General features: G+C 42.1%; 1 protein-coding gene and 1 pseudogene across 1 annotated transcript in view; both read left to right on the top strand.

Moving 5' to 3' along the window:
• Positions 1 to 1,591, top strand: part of LOC119286825 — a 10,353-nt pseudogene extending 8,762 nt beyond the window's left edge.
• The window catches only part of LOC119283663 (extensin-like), a 42,460-nt gene that overhangs the window by 2,561 nt on the left and 33,030 nt on the right, over positions 1 to 6,869 (top strand). The window lies entirely within an intron of this gene.

Raw genomic sequence — 6,869 nt, 5'->3', positions numbered from 1 at the left:
GTTTTAATGGACATCTCCTTTGGGCCTTTTTTAGTTTCTCTAATAATTAGCTAAGAGACTTCAGTGAGTGAGAATTTTTTGGTCCCTCCCTTTTTCTGTGTCTTTTGGAGTTTTGCTTTGTGGTGAGAGGAGGATAGAGATACTCAACAGGGGCCGCCCTCTTCCTCGTCCGAACAAGATCCCCAAGAGCCTGTACCCACTTGTATGTACTCTGCACATGTGAACTCGACATGTTGTCTGAACTGAAGCTTAAACTGTATGTGCAGGAGAAGAGCTCGATGAGCTGCACGGCCTCACGCATGACGAGCAAGAGGCCCAGGGAGGAGGAGGAGTTTGTTTACAGTAGGAAGATTGGCTTATGACCTGGTGCATACCTGCATGGTATTTTCAGTAGAGATGATTCAAAATCAAATCAGCTGTTTGTTAACGTGGTGTTGCCTGCTGCGGTTTTACTATATTGTGAATTTGTGATTGTGTGCAAAGGGAACACATGTTCAACTAATTAGATCAGTTTCTTAACTATAACGTGTTATTGGGAATAAACACAGATCAATTGTCAGCACAAGAAATGTGGGATGCATTAAAAGTCATTGATGTTATTGTTATAATGTTTAATCTTAAAAAAGTATACCTACTCTCTCACATGGTTACTGATACGCAATTTTTGTTTGCCTCTTCTCGTGCTGCAGGATGGAACTAGAACCAAACTTGGTAGTTGAAATAATTCTCTGCCGTAAGTTGCATATCCTAAACAGTAATTTATGACATTTCGTTTTCGTCCTTATGACTTATCCTTAATAGGTTTTTATCTTAGAGCCGGAAATAATATACCCAATTCATATGCAACAAATACACACGAAATATATGAATACTAATGAAGGCCATGTGTCTTTCTTATTTCATGCACTCTATGCCCAGTTACCTACTTAAGAGTTTCAGTTTGTTGCATAATTCTCGTGCCACTGAAATATGTAATGTGAAACCCGCTCCCATCTGCTCTCATTGTATAAGAGTGTAACTTTTTATATAACCAGAACCCTTCCAGGTGTTAGATTTATAGTTAATTACTACTTAGTTCAGGATGTTCCCACATTTTTCTTGGGTACAATTAATAATTTTCATGCTTTATGCAGGTTTGGAGATGACATGTACTAAAATCTAATTATTTTCTCTTGTCGTTCTTTTGTAGTTAATTCATGGAGGACCCTACATCTAAAGGTAACAGAGCAGTTTATATCATAATTCCATTGCTGGATTTCTAGAAGAATGAAAAAGGGAGAAATGGTTGTTTCATTTGGTGTGCGGATCTGGTTTAAAGTGTGCGTGCTTATATCTGGAAGATCTTGGTTGCAAAAGTATATTAGGAAGATCTTGGTTGCAAAAGTGATTAGATATACTCCTCGGTACCAAAATATAAGACGTATTCTTCAGTTCAATTGAATTGCAAAAATGTCTTGTATTTTCGTACGGAGGGAGTAATAGTCAACACAACCAGGTTGGTTCTGTAATTAAATGCCTATGATCTTGTAATTCTGAATCAAATAGTTTGATTACACAAAGAATGATATTTACTTTGTGTAAGATCTTGTAATTCTGAACCAGTTAATTCTGAATCAAATATTTTTTTCTACTATTCTATATGTAATAAATAGAGCACAAAGAATGATATTTTCTTTGTCAGCATATATAGGTCTTAAGTAGCAAATCTGGGCATTATACATAGTTTTATTTTGCTTTGGATTTCAATTAACTTGGAATCGAGGGAGAAGTTATGCTCTCTGTAATTTTAGCCTAACAGGTAATTCTTATCCGTTCGAATATGGTATGGTATTTTTTTACTTAATTAGTTTGGCGTTTCCTGTAGGCGAAAGTTCTTCCATGGGTGTTTAGAATTGGAAATGGTTAACTTACGTTGATATGGTACCATAACAATTCCACTTGCAAGAATATGTAAGGGTATATGGCAAGGCAATTCTTGTTTGACGAGCATAATGAAAAACAAAGCGGCAAAAGAAGATAAATGACGAAAGAAGAGATAATTTTTTGCTCGAGGGTGGGGATGGAAATAATATGTGGCAATGGATAAGCAAAATCATCTTGGTCGCCATATGAAAATGAAATGATGGAAAAAATGGAATTAACATGTTAGCTGGACATGGCACATTCATGAAACATAAAACCCATCTAATTAGTTTCTCTCACAATCTTTATTTTGTTATATTCCGTTCTATTCCCGATCTCCAATTGATGCATGACGGTGTATGTGAACACTTGCATCGATCCATCCACCTTGTGCTGTAATTAACATGAACAAATGGAGGTGGTGTGGGTGGACGAGACTTGCCTGCTCCCTGCACGTGCTCCTATCCGTGCTCCCGCATACGTGGCTTGATTTGATTGGAACAAAATAAGGCCTGGCCCCACCCCCTTAAAATCAGGGGGAGATTATTAGATTAGAAAGAAAAAAAAAGGAAAAAAGACAGCCGTAAAATGAAGTGGGAGCACGGATGGGAGCATGGGGAGGGAGCAGGCAAGCCGGATCCGGTGTGGGGATGCAGGGAGGGGGAACAACTTGAAGATGGGTAGCACTGTACAGTTTCCTAGCAGTGAATGTTGCCAGCTTCTTACATTTTATTTGTATCATAGTCGATCTGTTCGTTTTGATTTATAGCCTTGTATATGTTCACCTCTACTACCAAATTTTCATAATGGAAGGTCGTCTGGTGTATTTGAGTGTTGCGAGTTTATGTGGGCCAACAACCAAGCATGATGTCTCTTTGATTATTTTAGGGTCCTGTCATGATTGGTGTGCAACTGAATCTTGAGAATTCATTGGATGTTCCGCGGGTGTGCAATCGAACTTGTACGACTTGACATACAAATGCATTATTCATAATGAAAATAGTATAATTAAGTGTTTAAAAAACCATTCCATAATTCTGTAAAAAAATGGCATCTTTTTCCAGGTAACTAAGTGATAATGGTAAAAAAACGTTTTTTGGACAATCTCATGTCTACAAGGTTGGAACGTTGAGATATTAGAAAGTGTGCATTAATACTCCCCATGAAAAACCGACCGGCGGGGAATAAGAAAAGCCCACGAACTCCAGATTTTTTTGATGTGTTTGTATTTGAATTTTTGTGTCTTGATAGAAGTTTAAAGAAATATGGCTAACAGTATGCACACCATCAATACACACATGCACTCACACATGGTCGGTACCACCACTATCCTAACCATTTAACTACTAGTTGGTTCAAAAATATTTTTTCCGGGTGGGGGCACATGCCATTTTTTCTCCTTCACCATGGACACTGAATTTGCTTAACTCTAGACATGTCGATGGGCTGCTGTAACGCCCTCGATGCAGCTATATCTCCTACGTGTCGAAGCACGGCTTAGAGGCATAACCGCATTGAAAGCAATGTCGCAAGTGAGGTAATCTTCACAACAATCCATGTAAATAAATAAAGGAGAAAGTTACATAGTTGGCTTACACTCGCCACGTCACACAATACATAAATAAGTCATTACATTCATCCAATACACTCATGGTCCGACTACGGTACCAAAATAAAGATCAACCCCCAAATGCGACACGGTCCCCGATCGCCCCAACTGGGAACCACTACTGATCATCTGGGAAAGACACATAGTAACGACGAGAGTCTTCATCGAACTCCCACTTGAGCTCAAGCGCATCGTCTGGAACGGTATCATCGGTCCATGCATCTGGTTTGGAAGTAAACTGTGAGTCACGGGGACTCAGCAATCTCGCACCCTCGCGATTAAGACTATTTAAGCTTATAGGTAAGGTAAAGGTATGATGTGGAGCTGCAGCAAGCGACTAGCATATATGGTGGCTAACATATTCGCAAAAGAGAGCGAGAAGAGAAGGCAAAAGCACGATCGAACAACTCTGATCAAGAAGTGATCCTAGAACAACCTACGTCAAGCATTACTCCATGTTCACTTCCCGGACTCCGCCGAGAAGAGACCATCACGGTTACACACGCGGTTGGTGCATTTTAATTAAATTAAGTTTCATGTTATCTACAATCGAACATTAACAAATTTCCATCTGCCCATAACCGCGGGCACGGCTTTCGAAAGTTCAAATCCCTACAGGGGAGTCCCAACTTAGCCCATCACAAGCTCTCACGGTCAACGAAGGATATTCCTTCTCCCAAGACAATCCGATCAGCCTCGGCATCCCGGTTACAAGACATCCTCAACAATGGTAAAACAAGTCCAGCAAGACCACCCGCTGTGCCGACAAATCCCGATAGGGGCTGCACATATCTCGTTCTCAGGGCACACCGGATAAGCTAAGCGTACGGGAGCCAACGTAACCCAAATTGCCAAGGGACGACCCCGCACGATGCTCTGGGTTGGACCAACACTTAGAGAAGCACTGTCCCGGGGGTTTAAAATAAAGATGACCCTTGAGTCCGCGAAACCCAAGGGAAAAAGGCTAGGTGGCGAATGGTAAAACCAAGGTCGGGCCTTGCTGGAGGAGTTTTATTCAAGGCGAACTGTCAAGGGGTTCCCATTATAACCCAATCATGTTAGGAACATAAAATCCGGGAACATAACACCGATATGACGGAAACTAGGGCGGCAAGAGTGGAACAAAACACCAGGCATAAGACCGAGCCTTCCACCCTTTACCAAGTATATAGGTGCATTAAGATAAACAAGATAATATTGTGATATCCCAACGATAACAAGTTCCAATAAGGAACGATCTCCAATCTTCACCTGCAACTAGCAACGTTATAAGAGGGGCTGAGCAAAGCGGTAACATAGTCAAACAACGGTTTGCTAGGACATGATGGGTTAGAGGTTTGACATGGCAATTTGGGAGGCATGCTAGCAAGTGGTAGGTATCATAGCATAGGCACAGCAAAAGAGCGAGCATCTAGCAAGCAAAGATAGAAGTGATTTCGAGGGTATGGTCATCTTGCCTGCAAAGTACTCAGAGTTGCCTTGATCCTCGTAAGCGAACTCAACGGGCTCCTCGTTCACGAACTCATCTCCCAGCTCTATCCAAACAAGAACAACAAGCAAAAAGGAGCACAATCAACCACGTGCAATGCTCAAGCAATATGATGCAAACATGGTATGATATGCGGGATGCGATATGTGATGCATATACAAGATTTGCAAAGGAATGATTGAACCTGGCCTCAACTTGGAAATATAAGAGTGCCACTGAAAAGGTGAGGTGATTTCGGCTGAAATCGATATAAAGATCATCGGAATCGGATGCACGGTTTGGAAATGGCAAGCAAAACAAATATGGCACCGGTCTGCGATAATCAGCAAGTAGCCATCTAAATGCATCAAGATAAATATGCTACAGCACTCAAACATAACAAAAAAATACATGGCAGTGATCCACTCATGATTCTTGAAAAAAGATGAACACTGAGCTACGGCTAATTCATCTATTAACAGGTTCAAACAAGCATGGAAAAATTGCAAATGATAACAGGTTTCAGACTTAGTGAAATTAATACAAGTCTGGAATTTATCATCAGGAAGCAATCTTAAGAGCATGAAAACTACATGCTACAGGAACTTAACATGGCAAATCAAGGCATGACATGAAGCTACTCAAAGCACTTAACAAAAGTCCCTTAGTGACCTTGAGTCAAAAGGGATCAGAAAATACAATTGCAAGCATGTGAACATGACAAAAACATAAACAGATTCAGACTTGGTGAAAAACTGGAGCATGCAAAACAGTTAACGAGTAGGCATGTTTACGAGCTCGATGCACTCACTACAGAGCATGTCATGATAAACTAAGCATACACCCATCAAGAAGACATGGCATAGAAGCTAGACATGGCAAGAACAACAACATAGCATGCACGGATCAATAGCAACATTCTCGGCAAAATCGCTAAACATGTCAACAATCTGCCAGGATCATTTTATAGCAAAAGTAGAGCTCGATTGAGTCAATCTAGGGTGCTCCATAAATGCAAACAAAGACAAGGATGGATAGAGCACCATAATATTAATAAAACATCATTACTGATCATCCTCAAAAGAGGCACGGATCACTAGGAAACAACATGAACATATGGCATAAAGACAAAAACAGGACAATGACTTGAAATACTAAGTCCCTGAAATCAGCATCAACGATTACGCTACTTTGCATGCTTGTGCTAGTCACCACAAAGATCACAAAAATACATGGCAAGCACCCCTGTAAAGATAACATGGCATTCTACAAAACACATGTAGAGCTCAGGATCATAGCATGCACACATTAATCATGGCAAAAATGACAAAAGGCCATTTGCTGAAACAGATCTGAAATATTCCTCATATAGCCCTCTTCCAACAGCATTTCAGACATCAAGATGAGCTCAAATGAAAATTATGCAATGAGATGAAATGATGTACTCGTCGAGGCGAACATTTTGATATGCTACACGCACGAATCGGAGCTGCGGATGCAGAGTTATGACATGTCAAAGTAGGCAAGAAAATTAGGGTTAGAGGAGAAAAAGTCAACCTAGGCAAACGGATCTCAGATCCAGATTGGGCCGGCACTGTAGCATGCACGCACTTCGAGGTTGAACGGAGGGGGTCACCGGAGTTCGCCGGAACAGTGGCTCGTCGCCGGACTTGCCGAGGAAGTAGCTCGCCGGGGGACGGCGCGCCGGAGTCGGCCTCGGGCGGCGCCGGCTCGAGGAGAAGGAAGGCGGACGCGGGGCGCCGCGATGGAGTCCGTCGAGGTCGACGGCGTCGCCGGCAATGGCGGGCGGTGGCCGGAGTTAGGCGAGGCGGCGGCGCGGCGGTCGACGCGGCGGCGGGGAAGAGGCGAGGAGGCGCGGGGCGCTCGGGC

Source organism: Triticum dicoccoides, chromosome 4A (genome assembly GCF_002162155.2).
Source record: "Triticum dicoccoides isolate Atlit2015 ecotype Zavitan chromosome 4A, WEW_v2.0, whole genome shotgun sequence".
In the NCBI taxonomy this organism is placed as follows: Eukaryota; Viridiplantae; Streptophyta; class Magnoliopsida; order Poales; family Poaceae; genus Triticum; species Triticum dicoccoides.
The sequence above is the reverse complement of the archived record's forward strand: the minus strand, read 5'-3'. Positions and strand labels throughout refer to the sequence as shown.